The following is a 26,655-nucleotide window of genomic DNA, read 5'->3' on the forward strand; positions in this document are numbered from 1 at the left end:
GTATATATATATAAAAGTAAAAGTATATATATATATATGCCGTCTGTGCTAATGAATTACATGCAGTAATATTCTGTTTCTACCTTTATTCCATTTCAGAAACTGCTGCATTCTTGGCCGCGTTTTCAGTCGCTTTCATAATTAGTTGGTTTTGGTAATGGTAAGTATGACAAACTTTGAAAGTTTTGCTATTTGCAGTGGCACAACTAGGTTATTTTCGTCTCTGGTGAGTGAGGGTTACCATTGCAGTCCTCTGAAATGAGAGCAGCAAACGGGAAACCCCGCCTCCCTCAAAAAAAAAAAAAAAAAAAAAAAAACCAGAGAAAGTTTGAGGGACTATTTTGTCGTCATTTGTGCTGTGGCCCTCATTTCGAATGCACCACTTTCCCCCCCCCCTCCTTCCTTCTCTTCAGTTATGCCGCTATAGAGACTTAAAAGCTTTGCTACCGAATATACAGCTCTGTATATTCGGTAGCAAAGACCTTTGGAAATATTTAGAAACACGCGGTTGCAAATAGTGCTTATTATGATAATTACATCCGTATGAGACTTGTCAAACAGTATAAATACATCGGTATGGACTTGCAGATAAATGAAATTTGAAAAGAGGAAGAAAAATATCATCTGTACTTCTGGAAGCTGAATTACGAAAGAATACTGAGTAGCCACAAGATATGTTTTTACATGATTACAAGATTACAAGATAGTGGAGGGATTGTCAATGTCACTTAAATAATTGTGGAAAATAGAACGAACAGCAAAGACTGGTATTAATTAAACCTATTTTCTCTCTTCTGTACTAAATCTAGGAAGTTTAAGGCCCTGTTTTATGAGCACTACCTCAAATATTCGAATAACGATATCCTAAAAGCAGACATACTTCGGTTAGTGTGAAAAGACAATATGCAATCGATCTATACTTCCAATAATCACTTACGGCAGGGAAAAGAAATTATATTCTTATTAATCCTTTGGACAAATGAATTTTCCATGGCATTTGTCCATAGCTGAGTGACATGAACGAGAAAACCTATTTAAAATACTAGCTGTGCCAATTGTCATACTGGCTGACGTTGGTGTTTGTTTGGAATTATGATGGAAGCAGAGCTTTGAGACCATTGTATTCTATCTGTTAATATAGCGTGTGTGTTCTTCTGACCAATTTGTCTGTTTTGTGGAATGAAAAAATTCTCACTATGTACTATTTCTGCTTTTAGGATATCATTGTGAGAACGCTAATTCGATATTTCTTTTTCGAATCTGCAATTATTTGTATCTTTCTGATATCTGCATGAGCCTGGTATTTACATTGGCTTTGTTTATCTGAATTTGTTTTCTGTTGTAGGTTTTTTTTTTTTTTTCGCATTCAGTAACTAATTCGTTAGCCATCTCTTTGAGTTCTCGAGATGATGCTGATATCAGTAGATTCATTAACAAATATTTAATTATCCAAATATTTTCATGTATATTCAATTCCTTATCATTACAAGTTAAATTTTTCATTGAATATTTTATTTATTTTTTATAGCTTCTTAAATAAGATTCTCCTTTTATAACTCCCTTTCTTTTGGTTTCTATGCCTTAAATATTTCCACGTGACCTTATAATTTCTGCTCCATTTTATAGATATTGTGTGAAAGCATTAATAATACTGGCATAATTTCTTATTAGTTGAAATATTTTGATATTATGCTTAAATTTATAGAATCAAAAACCTTTTCGAAATCTGTATAAGCAATAGAGACGGCAAATGAAATTCCTGTACTTCGTTGATCGTATGTGAGTGATCTAACCTTTAAAATCTAAATCTACATTTTGCTTTTCTTCTTGATGGTTTGAAATTTATTAAAACAGTTATTCTGTTGCCTGCCTGTTATCAAGATGAGGAATTTGTATTACCGGTATGTGACTGATTGATCTATAATTTCTGATACCTGTTTTATCTCCTTCTTTATTAAAATTATCTGTTTGTATTGTTTATTCCATTTTATGGTGTTTTGACCTATTTCCAATTAGGTTATACAGAAATCTTTTAATTTTGTCTCTCCATTGTTTTAATTGATCCGTTGCAATCTATTTTTTCCTTCTTCATTTTTTTTTGAACACAGCATATCATATATATATATATTTTTTTTTTTTTTTTTTTTTCAAAATGGAAGTTGCTATGAGTGTTTGTCCATTTTATATTAAACTTTCTATTACTCGCAATATTTTCTTTCCAGATCCTGTAATGAAATATTGTACTTTTCATGTACTGTCTAGTGGGGAAAAATAAATAAATAAAATGCAAAAACGCAATTTTAACTTGAAAACAACGGCCAATTTGAACTGATTTATTTGAAATTATATTGATGGAAATAGCAATTTTATGAAGCAAGTTTATGCATCATCACAAAATGGTCAGGGCAATGTTGGGTTATAGTGCTGCCATCTGCCGATGAAATTTCACTTCATTGTGATTTAGAATTCCATTTCAACAATTATTACTAGATAACATTGTTAATTTAAACAAGAATACTACGTAGCGAATTTGGGGAAGGGGGCTTCTTTTACACAGTACAGGCGTTTAAGAGCTTCTCGAGGAGTCATATCTTTAAAATAATTATTGGATTTTGTTATTCTTAGGAAAGACAGAGTGCTATTCTTTTTGGATTTTCGTGCAAAATAATTATTCTTACGATCGTAGAATCTACATACTGCTCCACGCTCTGTGTAGATGAGCTTATTCTAGAAGGCGTGTAATTTTCTCAAAACCAACCAGTTGGTTTTAATTTAAATGTCACATAGCCAAATAGCGATTAAGATAAGTTCCATTTCATGTTCGTTATCTATCTGGGGCATCCTGTAAGATGATAAGTTGAGATCTTGAAGGTAATTTGTATGATCTGGGAAGTTCTAACCTGATTTCTTAGTGCTATGCAACTCTTTATGTTGAAATTAATTACCCTGAAACGCAGGTTGCAGCACTGTTGTAATTTAGTATTGGAAAAACGCTAGTAGTATGGGATGCACTTCTGACCAGATCAAGATCAAGATAAGGAATCGTGAGGTGATTGGTTGACGTCATTGTGGGCGTAGCTTCATGGGTTTGGAATGTTAGGAATTTCCCTGTGGGCATATGTGCCAATGGCTTCATTTGTTGTGTTTTGGTTCGCGTATGAAATTGTGGGTGATTTTTTTATTTGCGTATGGGATTATGGGTGATGGTAGAGATAAGGATTCGTGTTGTGATTGGTGGGACACTCTGAACCAGATCAAGATCAAGATAAGAATCGGGACATGAATGTTTGTTGTTATAGAGTTTGGAATGTTTGGAAATTTCGCTGGGGCCCCTCGTCTGTCGGGGACATCACGTGGTGGTTGGTGATATTTAAAGATAAGAATCGTGACGTTATGTGTTTGGAAATTTCTGGGGAAAATATGTCTCTGTGATATCACATGGTGTTTTGGTTTGGCTATGGAATTGTGGGCGATGTTTTTGAGATAAGATATCTTGGAATTTTCCCAGGGTGACACACATCCGTCATGTTTTGTTTGGTTGTCTATAGATGATTGTGCTAAATTCCAATACATTATGGGGTATTTCTTTCCTGTTAAAGATTGGGAATTCTTAGAGTAGAGTCGTGATGGCGGCAGTGTTTATGGTTTTCTGAATAATTTTATTATATGCTAATGTCACTCAAACATACAGTTTTTTTTTCTATAGATGACTGTACTAATTTTCCAATACATTTTTGGGGTATTTCTTTACTATTAAAGGGTGGGAATTCTTAGAGTATGTCGTGATGGTGGGTGTGATTAGTTTTCTGAATAATTTAATTATAATCGTGTCCTTAATCACACACACACACACACACACACACACACACACACACACACACACACACACACACACACACACACACACACACACACACACACACATTAGACATGAAAAGTCGCTAATGTATCCATGTTGATACTCTAATATGTACCCTATGATTATTCTTATAAAAAAAACTATTCAGTGTTGAATTACACTTACCGAAACATACGAGCATAGATTACTGAAATGACAATTAGCAATTGTTATGTTTAAGTTTAAAAAAAAAAAAATTAACTTACATTTCTTTCCAGAATGAGAACATCTTGGTACTATGCTTTTCTGAATAATTTAATTAAATGGTGCTGTTCCTACGGTATTTTTAAATAAATAAATTAAAATAAACAGACAGTTAAATGGATTACAAAACCTTTTGTATGTATTCTAGAAATTATAATGATAATTTAAAATTACTTACAGCTTTCCAGAATGGCTCTTCTAAATACAAATATTCCAAAAAAAAAAAATAATAAATATTCCAAAATAGTTGAATTTTATATCCACACCACAACACAAACACAAAACCACAAAGAACGAAATTTCTGTAAATACTGCAACCTGAAATAGATGAGTAGTTCTTCCTTTAGATTATAGACTGTAGATGCTACGTTATCGTCATGTGCAATATCCCCCAGAGAGTGATTTTCTTCAAAGGGTCTTTCATGAAGATGACATGAGTCACATCCGTAAATTGCAGTATTGTTCAAAAGGTAGCATTTTCTCAACTTTGAATATTTCTCAAATACTTACATATGACTAAGTGTTTAGCCTTGACATGTTTGCGATGACACATATCCTAAAATTATTTATTCTTCGTTACCGTCGGTATTTATTGGTGTAGTAAATTAATGCTTACATTTAATTTTTTAAAACCAATATTGACTATTAATTTTACCTGCGATTCCTTGTGCTCTTAACCTATTTCTGTAACTGAAATTTATTTATTTTATTTTATTTTTTTCTTTAGCATTAGTAATTTTAAGTAATGGATATTTGTGACAATCAAAGTTTTGAAATCGCCCTTGCGTATTCTTTTAGAAATTTCTTTTGCCAGCACAGCAAATAAATAGTTATTTCTTATTATTTCAAATGAATATTAGCTCTGTAATATATACTTTGTTAATTTCTATGTTACCTTTTATTTGACTGTAATATTATTAACAAATGGGTCTGTAAATTAGTCAAATTCTTACAGTATTATAACTTTTCAGGTGAAATCTTCTCCACTAAAATTCTGACTATTAATTTAATACTCGATTATTCCTTTTGCTTCCAAGATTTGACAGTTTCTTGAAATATTTGAGGGCTTGCATGAACAAATAAGACTTTTGATTCAATGAATCAAAAAAAGATTCTCTGGTTATTTTGTGGCATGAAATTTCACAAGAAAAAAAAATGTTATTCTCTTTCTTAAATTTGTATAACACATCAACGACACCTAATTGTTCATTTAAATTTACACATTTTATTTGAATAAAATATTATTTACAAATTGTATTTACTGAATCTAACAATACAAAAAATAAATAAATTGAAAAATACATCAAAGGTTCTTCCATGCTTGTGGAATTGCCATCATATGGTTTTTGACAATGTGACTCTCATCTGAAAGTTAATTTTTCATTTGGTGTTTGTTGGGAATTTATTACTGTAGTAAAATTAAGGGTTATATATTTATATCTTTGAAACCAATACATATACTTCTCAGAATTATTAAAAGCACAGAATCTTTCATTATGTTTCCAAAAGCATTTAAAAGTACACATTATGTTTTCATGTTTTGGGCATCCAATTTCATTTAAACCAAGAACAGGCCTCCCTATTAACTTCGTTAATGTTTTTGATTTTTCTCCTCCTTTGGCAAGTAATATATGATATTTCCATGTTGATTCTATCATCCAATTTCTTAGTTTGTCCAAAGATAGTGAACCAATTTCCCACTTCAGTGGATGGTTATATTTTATTAACCAAGAATTCTGTTTATTAACTCTTTCAGGTAATTCTTTCCAACTACAAGGTGATTTTGTCAATTCATATCTTACACTAATTCCATCAGAAATACAAATTTCTTTAGGAAATAAATTTGAACTCTTATTCAAAAGAAATTGTGCTTCAATTATAACAATGATAACTGAAAATTTGTATTTTTCACCCAATGTTGAGTTTTCATTATCGTTTTCCTTCATTCTTCTTCTTCTTCTTAGATTACTTCATATGGCACCACAAATAAATAATTATTTATTATTATTATTTCAATGCTTATTAGCTCTGATCGTACACTTTATGGTAACTTTCGTTTACAAATTCTAAACAATTAGAACTTTTCACAAAGAAACATTCAAAGAATTTGTGGCTCATCCATTATTTTTACATTACGAAACACAAAACACCGCAACACAAAAACCAGCTGCAGTGGATGAACGATTACCTTAAGTCCAAACTCACTCGACTCTATGGTATTTTCTTATAGTACTGTTTACACTTAACCATGCTCTACCCTGACTGTTCCTTCAAAAATGAACCTTTTGCGCAGATGACTCGATATGTTTTCACATGCTACTGGTGATACTGTTGGTGTGTTTTTATCTTACTTTGTGTGGGGAAAGGTAAAATTTGTATATGTGTTATCTGGAGAGTACAAACATTTTTCTATACCAAACTTTAAGAGTTAAAGTCACGTTTTGGGTTAATTAGGTGCTCTCTCTCTCTCTCTGTAAAACGACCAAATTCTAACAGCTCGGATTTTCGATTATGTGAACGAATTGTTTTCAGATAACTCAAATAATGTGAATAGGTAGCATTAGACAATTTCTAAAATAATCAATACATGGATATTAGTTTTCAACACTTTTTTTCCTCCCTTCCTGGCATTAATTTCACAGTTGTGATTTTTTTTTAAATAATTAAACAGAATTGCATTAAGATATAAAGTTGTGGATTTAAGTATCAAGTCCTAATCAGAATAACCGAGTAAAAAATTCACTGGAAAAACACAACAACAAAACTACACATCTTTGTTCATTCAAGTTTACAAATGCACATTTTATTTTGCTGAAATACTATTTACAAGTATATTCACTGAGAAAAATTCTAAACATGTAATTACCTAAAAATATTTCACAATATTTAGTTTACACTTAACATTTTCCAAAGAGTTCAATGAATAAAATTTTTGTTACTCACTGTTTCTTGGTTACATCAAAATAGCTGGTCATGCAAAAGAATTTTTAAATCAGGTACCATGGTAACCACACTTCCATACATTTGATATTGTGTCAGTCTGGAAATGCCACCATGCCTCCCTAAACATTCTGGTATTCTATTGTCAGCAAATATACAGAAACAGATTTTGTGAAATGTTCGTAAATGTTCCAAAATAAAGAATCTTTATCGAATTGGATAAAATCTTGAAAGTCTAATTTTGCCATTGATGAATTTAAATGATTAGCGATAATTTTCCCCATGATACGAACAGATGGTAATTCAGTTTCCAAAAATAGTAAATGATTATCAATGTCATACATTTTTGGTGAAAATCTCAGCTTCTTCACAACTAATAGAAAAAAACTTTACTTCCATCAGCTTCTGTATCATCAAGTATTAGTTCCCCATCTTGGCATTTCAGAATATAACACTTATCGGGTCCATTTCCTAGTCAACTCTTCTTTGCAAGTAGCCGAGGATATCAGACCACTTCCTGCATAGTTTTTCTCAAGTGGTCCTGGATAAATACATCACAATGTACGTGTCTTCTAAAATATTATTATTATTATTATTATTATTATTATTATTATTTCGGGTGACTCCAGGAGTCCTTAGACTCATCGAGGGAGGCCCTAAACATCATGTCCACACAAATATGTGATTATATTCTCACAGTATCTATCATACCTTGCCTTGAACTCATTCACCATCATAGCACCCACAACAGACTCTGGCAGCTTATTCCACTCATTTACCACTCTAAAAGTAAAGAACCCAGCTCTAACACCTCTGCTAACCACACTCTTGCCCAGCTTCCATAGGTGTCCCCTAGTTCTCCCACCACCAATCCTGATATCAAAAATATCCTCTGAATTAATCCTATAGAATCCCTTTAGCAATTTGGATGTCTCAATCATATCTCCCCTCCTCTGCCTATCAACTAGTTTCTGCAACCCACAAATCTTCGACCTGTTCTCATATGGTTCATTCTATAGACCTGTTATCATCTTAGTCACTTGCCTCTGGATCCTCTCCACCTCCTCCCCATCAAGAAGGAACCGAGGTGACCAAATCTGGGCACAGTAGTCGAGATGAGGTCTTATCAAGGCTCTGTACAGAGGTACAATAACTTGCTTGTCTCTGCTCGTCAAGGTATTTTTCAACAACCAAGTGAGTTGATGAGCTGATTTAGCTACTTTTGCAATGTGCCCCCTAAACTTCATCTCCCTATCCACCAACACTCCCAAGTCCCTGGCCTCATCAATCTCTTGGAGTACAGTTCCACCAATGTGGTATACTGCTGCTAATCTTTTCACCCCAAAATGCATAACCTTACATTTTGTCACATTAAATTGACATCCATTCTCCTTAGCCCAGAACTCCAATCTATCTAAGTCATCCTGCAAGACTTTGACATCTTCTGCATTCACTATTGCCCTACCCAACTTTGCATCATCAGCGAACAAATGAGTTGTTCCACTTAGATCCTTCCCTATATCGTTAATGAACAGATTAAACAGCAGTGGTCCAAGAACAGAACCCTGTGGCACACCACTAGTCACAGGCCATCTTTTGGACTCTACTCCTGAATAAACTACTCTTTAATATCTCTCCATCAACCAACCACCTATCCATCTCACCAACCCTATATCCATTCCCATATGTTGTAGTTTATGGATTAGTATTCCATGTGGTATCCTGTCAAACGCCTTTCCCAGGTCCAGCAGTATCACTGCTGGACCTGGCAAAAGCGTTTGACAGGATACCCATTTCCCTTATCCAGTTCAGCCGTCACCTTGTTATAAAACTTGAGCAAGTTACTGAAGCATGATCTACCCTTCACAAAGCCATGCTGTCCCCTGTACAGTATCTCATTTTGATCAATCCATTCCTGTATTTTTCCCTTGACTACTTTCTCCAAGACCTTCACAACGACTCCTGATATGCTGATCGGTCGGTAATTTGCAACCATAGTCTTGGATCCTCCTTTATGCAGTGGAACTATTTTCCCCTCTTTCCACACCTTCGGGACTAAACCAGACCTGAGACTCAGATTAAACAACATGGTCAAGGGCACTGATAATTCCTTAGCCGCTTCATGCAAGACCCGTGCCGGTATACCATCCAATCCCACAGATGTGTTCACATTAAGGTTCTGTAATAGACTAGTCACCTCCACTTCATTCATCACTATTCCCGTATAAACTAATAGTTCTTTCATTTTTTCAATGTCACCACCTGGATGATATGCTTTTGCAAAGTGCGCGCTCAGTAACTCCACTATATCGACTGATTCAGTGACCTCCTTACCATCGTCATTCCTTAAAATCATTTTGCCGTGTACAGTTTTTTTCTTGCTTGCAGCATATTGAAAGAACTGTTTGGGATTCTCTTTTGCTTGCAAGGCTAGTTTCCTTTCATAATCCGCTTTTCCTTTTTTTACCACACTCGTTACCTTTCTGGCCTGCACTTTATACCGTTCGTGTGCCTGCAGGTCACCCCTTTCTTTAAATTCCCTCCACAGTTGTTTCTTTTTTTGCAGCTCAAGCTTGATGGTGTTATTCATCCATTTAACCCCTACTTGTTTTACTATTCCGACCCCAGGTATACAATCAGCCATAACCTCCTGTAAATGCTCTTTGACCACTTCCCATGCTCTATCGACGTCCAGCCCTTGCAGTTGTACATGCCATGGCACTGATCCAAGCAATCTCCTAAGCTTGTCATACTTGCCAGCACGGTAATTCCACATATACCCTGTCTTAATCGAAAATTCCACACCTTTAGCCACCTCCCAGGTCAAGTAACCTTATGATCACTCTCACCAATAGGTGGCAACATGGTCATATTCATTACAGTCAAATTCTCAGATGCTATTACCAGATCAAGCACTCTCACACCCCTAGTATTTTCAATTACATGCTGTCTCAGATAGTTATCCCTTAATAATTGAATAAAATCCTTTTCCTTCCTCACATGTGTCCTCTCCTCCTTCCAATCAATGTTACCATAGTTGAAATCCCCATAATAATTACCTTCCTTCCACTCATTTCATCAATTTCCCTATGCATACTATCTCCACCATCTATTCCATCACCTGGTCTATAGCAGTATCCAACTGTATATTTTATTCTGCCAGTCTCAATCTCACACCAAATAGCCTCAAATGAGCTCCTTTCACTATCCTGCAATACTTCAATTCTCCTTGGCTGCAGTTCATCAGCTATCATCAATAACACCCCTCCCCCCATTTTATTCTCTCTGTCCCTCCTAAACACACTGTAACCTACACATTCTATCCCACCAACTATATCACCTTCCGTCAGCCATGTTTCACTAATGCCAATAACCTGTGGCCAGGAAGAGCCAATCAAGGCCAAAAATTCTTCCTTCTTGTTCCTAATACTCCTGGCATTAGTATACATGAAATGCAGTGATCCCTTAGTCCCACCCCTATATTGATGCGTTATTCTAAATAATGACCCATTCCCATTTTTTGTCCTTAGTGCTGGCTCGGGTACATTATATACATTCTTACACTCATCTGTCTCACTGATGTCTGCATATCCATTCCCCCCCCCCCTCCTTGGTAGTTCTAGTTTCCCTGGTTTTGCACATCCATTTTCACTTCATTCAGCAACACTCTTTCCAGTCTCCGCACACCAAGTCCATTCAAATGCAGGCCATCCATCTTGTATAAGTACTTTCGCCCATCAAACTCATTCCACAAGTCCACGAATTCCAGACCACACTGTCTGCATAACCTACGCATAATGTCATTTGCGATTATGGCCCTCCTTCTAAACTCCTCTCTGTCATACCGCGGCAACAGACTCACCATCCTAACTCTGTCACTGTTTTCTTTCGCTACCTTTAACAATACTTTCAAGACCTCTCTCATAAAAAAATTATCTCCTTTCAATTCATTCGTACCCGCCACAATTATTAATTCTTTCACCCTCTGTTTTTGCACTCTAATACTCTCACTTACATCCTTAAATTTCGCACCCGATAAGTACGATTTAGGAAATCGAAAATAATAATCGGTTTCCATCCTTTTAGAGCTAGGTGAAGAGTTTTGTCTCATGCTATTTTCCTGAAGAAAGAAAATTTCAATGACTTTGTGGCTCACCCATTATTTTACTTTACTTTCCTGGATACCAATCACCACAACACAATACGATAACTTCACAGGATGAACGAATTGTCGTAACTGCAAAGACACTTGACTCGTTTATTTTTCCTTATAGTACTGTTTACCTGACCCTTAACCCTGACCGTTCCTTCCAAAATGAAACTTTTGCACAGATGATTCACGGACATGTTTCTACATGCTGTTGAATAAAACATGACGACAATGACGGATGTGTGTCACCCTGGGAAAATTCCAAGATATCTTATCTCAAAAACATCACCCACAATTTCATAGCCAAACAAAACATGATAACAATGACATTATGTGTTTGGAAATTTCTGGGGGACATATGTCTCTCTTTCTGTGATATCACAGAGGGTGACAGATGTCTTCCCTGCAATGCTCCCCACCTAACCCCATCGCCCTAGTCTCTCCCCTCTCCTCCAGAAGATGTGTGCTGAGCCTAGTGGAGATGAGTGAGCTCATCTTTTGCGGATATCTTTTAGTGATGTCACCTCCAACTGATACTGATAACTTTTTTGGAAAAAAAAAATTTAAAAAACGTGTTTTTTATGATAACTTTTTTGGAAAAAAATAAAAAAACGCGTTTTTTTTCCTAAAAAGTTATCATAAAAAACGCGTTTTTTAAATTTTTTTTCCAAAATAGTTATCAGTATCAGTTGGAGATAACCAAAATAGTTGGGTTGGGTAATTTACAGCCTCCCTCGATGAATCCTTGACTCCCTGGAGGTCTTAGATAATAATAATATTAAATTAAACGTCTACATAATTTTAAAGTTCGATGTTATTTTATTATGAGGTCAGTTTTCTCCTAAAGTTATCATTTTATTAAGATTTGCTATTATGCTAAAACAATGAATAAAATATTGGTTTTAAAATGGATATTATTAGCTTGCCTTAACAAAACGCTAACTCACATTCTGGACGGCTAACGAAAGACATTACTTAAACTCAAGGTCATGTAATTAAAAAAAATGTTAGCTTCCATATATACAATTGTACGAGTACAATTAAATGGTGTATTGATAATTTTAAAATGAAAAAAAAAATATTTTAAATTAAATTAATTATAACAAAATTTTATAGAAAAAATAATCTGAATAGTTAGAAATAAACTCAGTGTTATACAATTGCTTAAAAAAGTTGTTTGGTCGATCAGCAACGAAGTGAAAAACAAAGATGAACTGATGTATAGAGCCGAAGTGCTTATTTGGCATAAGCAACTTAATAAAATGGAGGATATTATAGATCCAACCATGTTTTATAGCCAAATATAGAAATAAACTTTTGAAAATTTCGCAACAAAGAGATGATCGCTGACAGATGCATGCTTTTGGGAATGATGAAGAGGAACGTAGTCTGTTCAGCAAACCCTGAATAGATTGGACGTTAGGAAGAGAAGTTCATTGACGCTAATAGAAAAATCGGATGAGATGGAACCACCCGCCATGGGTTCTCACATTTAGATTTATTTCCCTTTTTATAGATGGGTACTCTACTCCAGTCATCATTGCAGCGACCATAAAACTTTTACACCTCCGTATTTGAGCATTCCCGATTGAATATTTTCTACCACTTCGTGTTTCATTGAGTAATCTTTCAAAAGTAATTACTCCATATGTCTAGAATATCTTTATCTTCGGTTTTTCATAGTTTTTACTCTTTCCTGCATTTCCCAGCTTTTTCGCTAGCCTCGAAACGTTTTGCATCAGTCGGGATAATTAACGTCTACATTCGTGCCATATTCTATTCTTTTTTTTTCATTCCAAAATGTATTTATTTTTTCTCTTTAGCTCTAAAGTAAAGTTAAAAAAAAAAACGTTTCTAACAAACACTTTAAAAATTTATTTCACAAAGTCGAGAACTTTTAGGATGAAAACTAATGTTTTCCATTACACACACACACACACACACACATTGATACATCAGAATGTTTTCGTTAAAATTTACGCAGGTGTCGCCACCGTTCATGCAACTAGCGCAACGCCCACTCCAAATGACAGTTAACATAACGTTCAATAGATGGCAGGACGAACACCATGACGACATCTCAAGAACAGTTTACTAAGTAGGCAGCTTTGGAGATTAACAAAGATGTGAGAACTAGACCACAGTACAGTACTTTGAGAGACTTCACAATTAAAATATGTCCAGTTGGCTAATTGATATATATTAGAATACGTGCGTGCGTGCGTGTGTGTGTGTGTGTGTGTGTGTGTTCTTGTCCTTAGAAATTTCAACGTTTTATCATATAAATATCAGCCAAATCAGCTTACTTTATTTAGCATTGCTAAAGATAAAATTTCTCCACCGCAACTCATTTTGTTTTGGAAAAATGAGTCAATCAGTTTTAAAACGTATCTCAGATATGTCCACGTGGTTAGCCTAGTGGCTGTGCGCTCCGCAACCATATGCCTGGGAAAGGAGTGTCCTGCGTTCGATCCCCATCGGTGACGCGGGAAGCTTAGGATCTTCCTCAGCCACAGCCAAGTTAGCCCGTCTTGAGCGTGAACCGCAGGGGTTCCCCCCCCCCCAGTTTATCTCGGGTTTTTCCTCCCGTAAGCAGGCAAATCGGCCCCGTAAACACACGCATCTACAGACATAGGACACCTCCGGGAATAAGGAGTAACCAACCTATTTCGTAGGATTTCGGTTCCGAATACCTGCACGGTAAAAAAGTGTAGGTCTACGCATGAGCGAAAATTAGGATAGGATTAGACCACCAATGTTCTATTCAAAGGATTGAACATTACAAACCAGGCCTTGCAGAATTGGGATTAATACCAAACAAGATCGTCAGGAATTATGCAAAATTGGGTGCAGAAGCAGCCATAAGTTCGAACACCTCTTCAAAGAGGATGCCCAAGTTATTCTACAATGTACCGACCTAAACCTCAACGAGAGATTGTCCATGAAGTCAAAATTAGAATTTGGGAAATTATCAACTGTAGGATCCCAACAGTATAATAGTTTGCACCATGGCACTCTAATGACAGCAAATGATAAAGTAACTATTTAATGTATTTGAAATTTTCATTCTTTATTTTATAAATAAGATAGTTTGTGATACAAAACGGGATATTTACGTGTGTTTTCTTATTTATATCCAAAACTATTTAAAGTTTTTTATTCCTAAAGACAGGCCTCCTAAACTCAAGGAGCTATACAAGCTAATCCACAGCAAACCGTTACAAACATCCATGCCCATGGGGAGGAGGTGGGGGAGGGATTCGATCCCATAATCTGTTATCCACTAGGCCAACCAGGGCGTTAGGTATTTGAAACAAAACTTCGAGATTTAACACCTTTCATAATTTGAAACGATTTAGAAATAGTGGGAGAAATAATATTTACTTCCATTTTCATTTATGGCATTCATTTTAAATTTTAATTTGCATTGTTGCTAAAAAAAAACCATCCCGGCAATTTGATTTTTTATTACTTCATTTAAAATTCACAGCCTCCCATCTAATTTCGTGGGGGGGGGACGCGATTATTCCTTCATCTCTGCTATTAGATTATGTTTCATACACTGTATCGGGATTTTGCAGACTTCAAACATTTTATCCATCCATAAACAAATGACATGCACCCTTAAGAGCCAGGGCCGGCGGAAGCGGGCATGCAGAGCACGCGGGCGCCGCTACGAAGGGGGGTGCTGGGGCAAGGGTCATAAGTTCATTTTTAAGAAACAAAATTTTTATCATAAAAACAAAAAATTCTTAGAATGATCAATATTAAAATAAATAAGGCCGGATACACCGAATAAAATTTTTTAAAAAATTGTATATTGTCGGCTGTTTACAATTTTGCAGCAAGAGCAGGCTAAATGCTTGCCTCCAGAATCTAAAGTGAAACGGAGAACGGTTTTTATGCGCAGAAACGAATTTTCGTACAAAACATTTGTTGCTACGTAACCAGTTATATTGTACTGTAAAAACTCGATTGTAGCTTAAATATTCCAAAGCACATTACATTCGATTGTTTACTTAGGTTAAGTCCCATGTGAATATTGTAAAAATAAACTTTGTTTGTCTCTGAATAGTTTGTTTTAGATGTTATTGTAAATAACACTCTGGAAGTTAACTGTATTAATAAGAATATGTTAGAGTGTTAAAAACAAAGGCAATGTTTATATCGCCGAAGCTGCATGTAATAGATCTACATGTGGCATTAGAAAGATTGTTATTAAAATTTGTTTGTATGAGAAAGGCTTGCAGGCTCTAAGTGTAAACATCTGCTAAGTAGGTCAGAAAGGTTCAAACAACATTCCGATGGCCGGCAACTTAGAATCAAAAGAAAGCGGAGGAGAACAAGAGGCGTACCGAACTTGAAACTTAAGATGAAAGAATCACACTGATTCTTTGGGGGTTGCCAAACTTCATGCAAGGTCTGAGAGGAGGTATAATAAAAAGGGACTGAAGCAAACAGAAGGGGCTGCACGGATCCAGAGATTGCTGCAGAAGTAGAGGGGGGGGGGGCCTGGTTCCAGAGACGTCCACAGAGAGAGAGAGAGAGACAGGAGAGGCTGCCCGGTTCCAGACGCTGTCAAAGAGGAGGCAGTTCGGTTCCAGACATTGCTAAAGCTGCCCGGTCCCAGACGTTGCCGAAGAGAGACAGAGCTGCTCGGTTCCAGACATCGTCAGAGAGCATCCCAGATCCAGACATTGGTTGAGAGAGGAGTTTTCCACTTCCAGAAAGGAGCTTCTCGGTTCGAGACGTCGCTAGAGAGAAACGACTTCTAGGCCACAGACAGGGCTTTCAAATTGCCGAAAGGAGAAGTCCCAAACGCCGTAGAAGAGAAACGTTTCCAGTCCAGAAGGATCCTGATTGACAGTTGACAACAGTTTCATTTTTCTTGGAGGCAGCATTTTCAGTTTCTTAGAGGCGGCAATTCAAGCTACTTGAGACGGCAGTCGTCCAGGCATTTTCGGCGAGCCCAAGTAGAGGAGAAAAGGCGAGCCAAATTTCCCGAAGTACCTTCGCTCGTAAGTTTTTCTTTTCGCCGTGGGAGATTAACATTTTTCTGGAACTGTACGAGTCCCACTACATTCCCAATTGATATAGCCGAAGCCAGAATTCCAGATGAAGATCTGAGATGAAAGAATTGCCATAGAACTTTTAGTGAAAGACTTTTGACTAATTGTGAGATACAGAGCCTTTGTAAGTTCAAAACGTTTATATAATTCCTCTTATAGTTGTATTAGAAAGACTTTTAAGATATATGTTTAATAAGGTTAAGAAGAGAATCAACTGGCATGTTAGAAGTTGATATCAAATTTGTAAAGATAACTCAACAGAGAGATTTAGGTAACCCCTTTGCGAGTAAGCTTGGAGTTTAATAAGTAAAATTTGTAAAGTGAGAGTAGATGACGTTTTGTGTTAAAGAAAGTATTTTAAAGTTGAAGAAAAAAGGTTCTAAATTTTGATAAAGAGTTTTTATAGAAGGACAGAGAAAGCAATCTCCCTAATGTTGAAATTCGTGTACATTTCATAGTAATGTAAATAATGTTATTTGACTTTCTTGTAAACAGCACGTAATAATTTAAACAAGAGAGATTCTGAGAGAGAGAAAGCATGCACAGCAACATTAGAATAACGGAGAATAAAGTATGAAGTAAAGAAAAAAAGACATCACAAGTATAGAAATTACAAGTATGCAAAGTTAAAATAATAAAATTTTACAATGTCGCAGTAATGACAGGATAGCAACAGTAGATTTATAACAGTACGCATCTCAATAGGCTACTGAGAGTAGCGCAGTGCGGACTATTGTTTCGTCTGTGTGTCGTGTTGTGTAATAATAATTTCTTGTGGGTATAAAATAGAAATGGAATCAAAAATTAAAAAAAAGTTATCTGGTGCACAAAATCGTAAGCGACATGCTGCGAAAGAAGCAGATGTTAAGAAACAAACTGGGGCTCTTAATAAATTTGTTAAAATATTAAAATATTCTGATGCAGATTGTAACCAACTCGATATATTAGAAATCAGAGTTGACGAACCGTGCACATCATCCAGTTTGAATGAAAGTACTATTACAACTGTTGAACAAGATAACAAGACGCAGGATTTAAGTGAAAAACAGTTAGGAGAAGATTTAGTTGTAGTTGACCACGAAACTAACACATTGTTAGTCTCTATAAATTTAGAAGATCCAGGTGAATGGGGAAATATTGATGAAAAATTACGAGTTGTTTTAATTGAAATGGGGCCTCTTCAAAAGAAAAATATAATATATCCCAGAGATACCTATGGTCGTAAATTTGGCGACACATATTATAATAGAAAAATGGAAAACGGGGAGCTCGTGCCAAGAACATGGCTCATTTATTCCGAAACTTTAAATTCTGTTTTTTACTTTTGTTGCAAACCTTTCACACCTACTGAATCAAGTAGTCTTGTAGAAGGTTATAACGATTGGAGAAATGTTAAGTACAACTTTGCATAGACATGAGACTAGTTTAACTCACATGAAAAATTTCTTAAAATGGAAGGAAGTTGATAAAAATTTAAAAAACAAAACTACTATTGATTGCCAGACTCAAAGCATGTATGAAATGGAAAAGAAACATTCGACGAGTATTTTAGAACGCTTGATTGAAATTATAAAATTCCTTGGTAGCCAAAATTTAGCTTTTTGCGGATCATCTGATAAATTATATGAAAGGAATAACGGTAATTTTTTAAAATTAGTCGAACTGTTTGCGGAAGTTTGATCCCGTTATGGAAAGTCATGTTGAAAGGGCCATACAACGAAACAATAGACTGCACTATTTGAGCAAAGACAGTCAAAATCAAATATTGGAAACTTTAAGTAACGCAATCAGGGATACAATTTTATTATCAATTCGAAAATCTAAATATTATTCCATAATTTTAGACTGCACACCTGATGCAAGTAAAACAGAACAAATGACCATTATTATTTGCTTTGTTTCCTGCGACAATGGAATTCTCAAGATCAGGGAAAACCTTTTAGGTTTTGCAGATATATCAGATTCCACAGGACGTGGTTTATGTGCGACAATAATGGAACAACTGGGAAAATGGAACATTCCCATTGAAGACATGCAAGGTCAAGGGTATGACAATGGGGTAAATATGAAAGGGAAAAAATATGAGCTCCAAAATTTCCTTTTGAACAAAAATCCTCGATCTTTTTTACGTACCATGTGCTGCTCGTACTCTAAATTTAATCATTAACGATGCAGCCAAAATGAATGCAGATACAATTAGTATTGAAATATACAAGAAATTGTATATTTCAAGAAATGTACAATTTCTTTTCATTCTCTTAACAAACGTTGGGCAATCCTTTTAAAGTTCATAAAAAATTAATATTGAAACAGCCATCAGAAACGCGATGGGAAATTAAAATTAATGCAATCCGCCCTCTACGATATCAGTTAGGAGAAATTTACGATGCACTTTTTTGAAATTTTAAATAATGAAAATTTTAATAAAGAAACTCAGCATGAAGCACAAACATTATGTGCTAAAATGAAGGACTACAAATTTATTTACTCTTATAATTTGGCATGATTTACTTAACAGAATAAACCCTGTGAGTAAAATGCTTCAAGACAAAAATATGAACATTACACTTGCCTTAGAATCTATCGAAAACTTAAAAATATTCTTACAAGAGTATCGATCAGATACAAATTTTAAAGAAGTTCTAAAAACGGCAAAAGAACTGAGTGAAGAGGTGGATGGAGAACAAGAATTTAAAACTGGAACGGAAGTTCGACGACGAAAGAAGACACGACAATTTGACTAAGCATCATGACGAAACGCCATAATCACCAGAAGATAAATTTAGAGTGAATGTGTTTTATACACTTCTAGACGTTGCAATGTGTTCGTTAATAGAACGTTTTGAACAACTAAAAACATATTATGATAATTTCAATTTCTTGTATAGATTACTACAAATTAATAACGAAGATTTACGAAAAAATTGTGACGATTTAGAGATTCTCTTGATGGACGGCGACAATAAAGACGTAAATGCAATAGAACTATATGACGAGTTATGTGCTTTCCGGGATATTTTTTGGAAGGATAATTTAAATATTCAAAACCCTTTCGATATCCTTAATTTTATTGTGTCCAATAATTTATCTTTCCCTAACTTTTCAATTGCTTTAAGAATACTATTAACCTTACCTACCTGTTAGTGTAGCGAGCGGTGAACGTTCCTTTTCCAAGTTGAAATTGATTAAAACCTACTTAAGAACAAGTATGTCACAAAAAAGGCTTGTTAGTTTGGCGTTAATAGCTATTGAAAATGATATATGTGCGGAATTAGACGTTAAAACCATTATTTCTAATTTGGTGAATATGAAATCAAGAGCCCTAAAATTTTAATTAAAAAATTTCAAATATATTTATGTAATTTAATTTATTTTCTGTTATTCTGTAAAGATTTTATTTTTTGAATACTTATATTAATATTAATATTAATAATTCTTTTCTTATTTTCTCATCTATCTTGAGTTTCTTTTCTTATAAAAATTATTAAAAAATTTTTACAAGTTACTAAGAATTTAGTAAAATGCAAGAATTTTTTAAACTTTAGTTCAAATAAATTTTAACTTTAATTAAAATTCATTTTAATTTTGTTAGCGATTCGGGTCGGTGAGAAGGCTGAAATCCCTGTATCATTATTTTTTTTTATCATTATTTTATCATTCATTATTATCGCTTTAACTTTTGAGAATTTTTTGAATATTCGGGTTTTTAATGATTATCCTGCCTAGTCAACACCCCCCGTTCGTTACATTTAGCGAACCAACGTGTGGCTGTTCTGTCAAAATTTATTTAAGAAATTTCAAATAATTTAAATTTTTATTATCGTAAAAGAACCACACACTCCCGGATCATTACGGGGGAGCTTAGATAGAAATTGCATGCGGGCGGCAAAGACCCTATCGCCGGCTCTGTTAAGAGCAAATGTAAATTCATGTATTGTAGTAATATCTGTGAGAGTGCTTCGTTCTGGCTTAAATGCTATAAATACTGCAAGATTACGTTTGTAAATTTCATACCATCCAGCGAACGTAATCTTGCAGTATTTATTGCTTATTGCCCAAAAATGATAACATCTACTGTATAATGTTACAGTCGTTTGATTCACTGGATTTTAAGTTATGCGCATGCGTGACTCATGTAATAGAAAAGATTAATAAATATTTTACTTCATTTTGCTTTTAATTATTTTTTAATTATTGGCAATATAATTCATATGTTATTATTATTATTATTATTATTATTATTATTATTATTATATATAATAATATTATTATATTATATAATAAAATTATATAAAATATATATAATATTATTATATATATAATAATATATTATTAATATTATTATTATTATTAGAATAAAGAAATAACAAAAAAAAATTAGCGAATATGAAGAGTTTGTTGAATTTAATAATTCAAAAGTCGAAGAAGTCTTACAAACGGTTAAAGACATTAAAACCAGCATTAACGCATTAACTGAGAGGCAGCACAAATTGATAAAAGACACATCGGAACTCCGTCAAGAATTTAATTCCCTGAAACTACAATACGAAGTTTTAAACCAACAACAACATAAAGAAGACCTTGTCATAAACGGTCTTCCAGAAACCGAATCCACAGAAAATCTCAGAGACGTAGTTCTAAAGTTAGGCCATGCAATTGACATCCCCTTACAGCATAATGATATTCAGATCATAAATCGGTTTCCCAGGAAGAACAGAAAACAAGGCTCGCCACGACCCGCACCAGTCATAGTTCATCTGACAAGCAAGGCTACAAGAGACAATCTCATAAAAGCCAGCAGACTGAAAAAACCAGTAGTCACGGATTTAAATGCATCACAAGACAATACGCCAATCTTTCTATCTGAATATTTAACACCTTTCAATCAGAATTTTTGTACCAAGCAAGAAAGGAAAAAAACAGAAAAAAAGTATCAATTTTTATGGATCAAAGACGGCAAAATATCCTTGAGAAAGTCACAGACTTCAAAGTCTATACAAATAAAAAGCTCGGAAGATATAGACAGGTTGCCAGAGTGAAACAAAAGACTCTAACTTAGTTCAATAAGAAGATCTCAACACAACAAAAATGAATGTGAACCATCAGATAGATGTAATTACACCAGAATACATCAGTAATTGTACTTTCGAATCTCTTGATGCATGGAAACAAAACAGTACAAGCGAGAGGTCTCTCCTTCTTGCATATTAACATCAGAAGCATCCGAAAACATTGGTTATTGTTACAGGCTTATCTGAGGAATTACCCTGATATTATTGATATATTGATTCTTACAGAAGTATCCATAACTAATGACGAAGCGACTGCTTTCCAAATTCCAGGCTTCCAACAACATAGATCATGCCGCCAAACAAGAAGAGGGGATGGAATACTAATATTTATGAAACAAAAATTAATAGCAAAAGAAACGGCCTATCAGTTTGAGCATGCTGAAATCCTTTGCCTCGAAATCATTAATACCACAAATAGACAACACCCCATAATACTAAATGCTATTTACAGGCCACCAAACCTAAACATGATAAAATTCTTACACGAACTCAATTGCTGGCTTTCAAGCCAAGAAATATGCTCAACCGAACACCTAATGATAATTGGCGACATAAACATAAATATTGCAAATGAAAACAAGAACAACACTGTACAATACCTAGACACACTATCCATGTACAATCTAATACCAACAATAACATCATGTACTAGAGAAGAAATATTCGGAAATATCACTGCCTCCTGTCTAGACCATATAAACGTCCTAGCATCACCAAATAGTTACACTGCATCAGTCATAAAATGCAAAGTAGCAGACCATTACTTCACCGCTCTAAACCTGCACACCAAGACAATACCCATGCAATGTCCCACAGAAGAAAAACGACAGAAAACAATAATAGACGAAGAAATAGTCAACCACGAAAAAAGAAAAACAGACTGGGAACACCTGGCATCAGATTCAGCAGTTATCTTATACAACAACATTAAACTCACACTGGAGGAAATATATAAGAAAGCTACAAAGAAAGTCCGAATTCGATCAAAAACAACACAAAAGCCTTGGATAACACAAAACTTAATCCTAGAAATACACAGAAAGGACGCTTTATGGAAAGAATTAAAGCGATATCCAAATAACACAACTTTAAAAACTGAATGTAAGATAACAAGGAATCGCCTTACAACACAAATCAGAAATGCAAAAAGAAGCTACTACAGAGACAAACTAACCTTCGCACAAAACAACATGAAACAAACCTGGCATCTGATTAATGAGATGCTAGATTCTGTTCCCAACACCACTGCCTCCGAAACCATAAAACACAGCTTCATGAAAGACGCAAAACCTATCCAACAACTAGCAAATGACTTTAACCAATACTTTGTAGACTCCATCCAAGAACTTCACAGAAATATTCCCCCAATCACAAAACGAGACCCTCCACTTGGACTGCGATCAAAACAGACATTATGGGTCCCAACCATAAAAGAAGCAGAACTTCTCTCAGCAATACATCAAATCAAACCAAACAAAGGCCCAGGAATAGATGGTATCAGACCTAAAGATATAAAGCAACATGCAACTAGTTTAAGTCCTATCCTACTAAAATTAATTAATAAAATATTTAAAACAGGACAGATACCAAGTATGCTAAAGACCGCCATAATTACACCCATATACAAACATGGAGAAAGAAATTTAATCAGCAATTACAGACCCATAGCAACATTACCAATTATCAATCAGGTTATGGAGCGGATCATACTAAAGAAACTCACAGCATACACTGAGATCTTTCATATTATCCGCAAAACACAATATGGTTTTCAGAAAAATAAGGGAACAGCATCTCTCTTGGAAGACTTTACAGACGCAATTAATACCGCCTTAGACAAAAACAAAATAGCCATGGTAGTCTTTATAGATCTAACCAAAGCATTCGATACACTCACACATTAAACCTTGTTAGAAAAGCTGAGGCATGTTGGAATAGACGGGCCTCTTCACAGGTGGTTTACAAACTACCTCCAAAATAGAAAGCATATCACACGTATCGGATCAAACCGAAGCAGAGAGCTACCAGTAACCTGTGGGTTGCCACAGGGAGCTGTACTCTCCCCAACTCTATTCAACATTTACACGCACGATATTAATCAGTTACCACTCAAAGGAAAGATATTCCAATACGCAGACGATACAGCAATAATATCCATCCATAATAACTCAAGCATAGCCCAAACAAATATGCAACATGACATAAATCTGATCATACTGGCTCACGAAAAACTCCATACACCTAAACTCAGAAAAGACAAAATTAATGATATTCAGAAATCCACTGACTCCAACATCCACTTTCCAACACAAAAACCACACAGAACAGCAAAACCACTACAATCACTCAGGTTGAAACTACGAAACCTTGGAATTTACCTCGATGCAGATATGAACTGGAATAGCCATATAAAACATCTACACAACAAACTCTGAACAATAAGTGGCAAACTCTACAGATTAAAAGACATCGTTCCCATACGCCTAAAAACACTAATATACAAAGCACTATGCCAAAATATACTAAGATACGCAATAACAACGTATGCTTTCTGTGCACCCTACAAATTAAATAGATTAATGTCACTACAGTACAAAATGACAAAACTGATCTTTTGGGAACAAAGAGAAAATCACCACCTTATAAACATTGCAATGGCAGAACACAAAATACTGACAGCAAAACATTTATGTCACTATGCAGCCTTGTTAAAACATTATTTCGATGCCAACTACAGGACAGTCAGAAATACATACCGTATAACAAGACCTCAGACTACTAATTATATCACATATAAATACAATAATCACTATGGAAAGGCCACGCGAAACTTCTACATCCCAGACATGATAAACAAATTACTTTTTGAATACAGAAACCTTACAAACTACAATAGCCTGAAAAGAGCTCTGAGGACATACTACGAACAAGAAACACGCACCCAAAATACCATACAAACTTAATGAAACACAATATATTCGCTCAGGCTTCCAGTTCAGCGACGCATCAGTACATTCCAATTTATTGTGTGTGTGTGTGGGGGGGGTGCGTGTGCGTGTGATTGCGCGCGCGCGAATTTCTCAATCATAGATTCCGTAGCATCCTAACACAGCAAAAAAAAAAATACATAATAACCAACTGGTGTCATCCTCAGATAAGCTTACATTTAAGCTTCGAGGATGAAAGGAAAAAAAATTAATACTCATCCAAGATGTATCATATGTAACCAAATGCATGTAATGTACGTATCACAAGAAAACCAATGTATTTAATGTATGTATTATATGTAAACCAATGTACGTAATGTAAATATCACATGTAAACAAATGTAAGTAATGTATCATATGTAAACAAATGAATGTAATGTATATAATAATTGTAACAAATGTATGTAATGTATATAATAACTGTAACAAATGTATGCAATGTAAAAAAAAAAAAAAAATTATTTTAAAAGTAAATCATGAGTTTACACCGTATGTTTGTGAAAATAAGGACACATAATATTCAGATTGCATATGTGTAAACACTGTTGTATAATCACACTTTTTCAAACTTGAAAAAAAAAAAAATAGTAAACCACAACATGTAATATTATACAACTTATGTAACTCTGAACAATATAATTGTAAATTATTATTATGATTGTTATATAAAAAAAAAACTGTTATCATCATTACTATTTAAATCTCATTATATGTAGCACAAAGTGCTGAACCTTGTAAAATAATATACTGAACAGATGATCATTGTACATATGTAAATATTTGAAAGAACAATAAAATAAAAATAAATAAATAAATAAATAAAATTATTATTAGAAAAATATTCCTGAAGGTGTCTCAGTTACGAGACTCAATATAATTCTTAGCACATGAAATTATCTTACAAATCAAATTGTCCTAAATCGTCTGCTTTTGTTTAATCACTTAGCAACCAGCGATTACTTTCTGCGCAAAAAAACCTGCGCAAAGATGTAACTTCGTTTTCTAAACATTTGTAATCACATTTAAAGCTTTTGCTAAAAGTTGGCATATTAAACAAACTTTTGGGGCTGTTTTTTGTTATTGTAAAATTAATGTTTTAGTGTATTATATAAATTCTTTCAACGACAATAAATATCTGTGTGTTTGAAAATGTTTTCTTTTTAAAATCCAACTAGCTCTGAAGCATTTACAAAGAATAACAATCGATTAGGCTTAGTTGACAGCTAAATTTATTACAGTTGAACTTTTGTTGCTAAGTGGAGTTACTTTCTGCTTCATGTAAGCGATATAAAAGGAAAATGACTCCCAGCTGTTTAGTTGAGTGTAATAAATTTCCCTTAAATCTTCTTTTTCGAGTTAGATGCGAGTTCGTCGTCTGAATGGTCCCCATTTACTGCACACAGCAAACGTCGTAACTATTTTTTGATCTCTTTTTGGTCCGGCTGATAGAATCATAGAAGGCTTAACGTGCAACAGTTTATGGAAATTAGGTTTCGAATGTTAAATGAAGTGAACGTGCTTTATTCTGGCTTAAATGCTATATTTATATCTTGCCTCGCTTGGCATTTATGACTTCTTCCAGCCCGTTCAGCTTTAAATCCGGTCCCGAAAATAGTGATAGAGAATTTATTTATTAACTTAGCTCCTGTTGGATACCATATTCAATAGATTGGTTGCTAAGCAACAAAGAAAAGTAATGGCTGGTGGTGCTACAAGTAGATCTCGGATCTTCCGGCAGAGGTACAAGTTAAGAGGCGCACAATGCAACATGATATTAAGTCGCATAATAAAATCTCCAACTCGGTGAAAATTCACGTAGCAAGGAAAATAGAAATAGGTGGCTATGGAGTTGTCTTTGCTTCTAGAATATCACTGCAGTTTGTGTGCGAGAGAGAGAGATGAGCATTAATAACATTACCATTATTTCGGATATTTCTGACATTTTACTTCATTTCTTCTGTTCATTGCTATAGAACTACGTTGTATCAAAAAATATCAACTAGATATCTAATAATTTTTTCTACTAAATTAAGATAACGTTTTAAATTACTACATATACTTTGTACATTTAATTATATTTATCATAATACTAATATAACATTTTACGGTTATCCGTGATTACTTTGTTGAGAATGAAAATCGACCGTGAGATGCGGTGATTAATACCCTTGGAGGGTAATGGATGGCAGTGCTGTAGCCAATGAAGTTCTAACTGAGGCTCGGCTATTGCTGTTACCCTCCTGCCATGATCAGAGCTTTAATAGCTCAAGAACACCTTATTCCTACACTGTCGTCTACAGATAACAGGGAAGATGAAAAGCATTCTTGCTTTGCC

The sequence above is a fragment of the Typopeltis vanoorti genome, chromosome 13, assembly GCF_054136105.1.
Source record: "Typopeltis vanoorti isolate ZY-2024b chromosome 13, IOZ_Tvanoo_1.0, whole genome shotgun sequence".
NCBI lineage: Eukaryota > Metazoa > Arthropoda > Arachnida > Uropygi > Thelyphonidae > Typopeltis > Typopeltis vanoorti.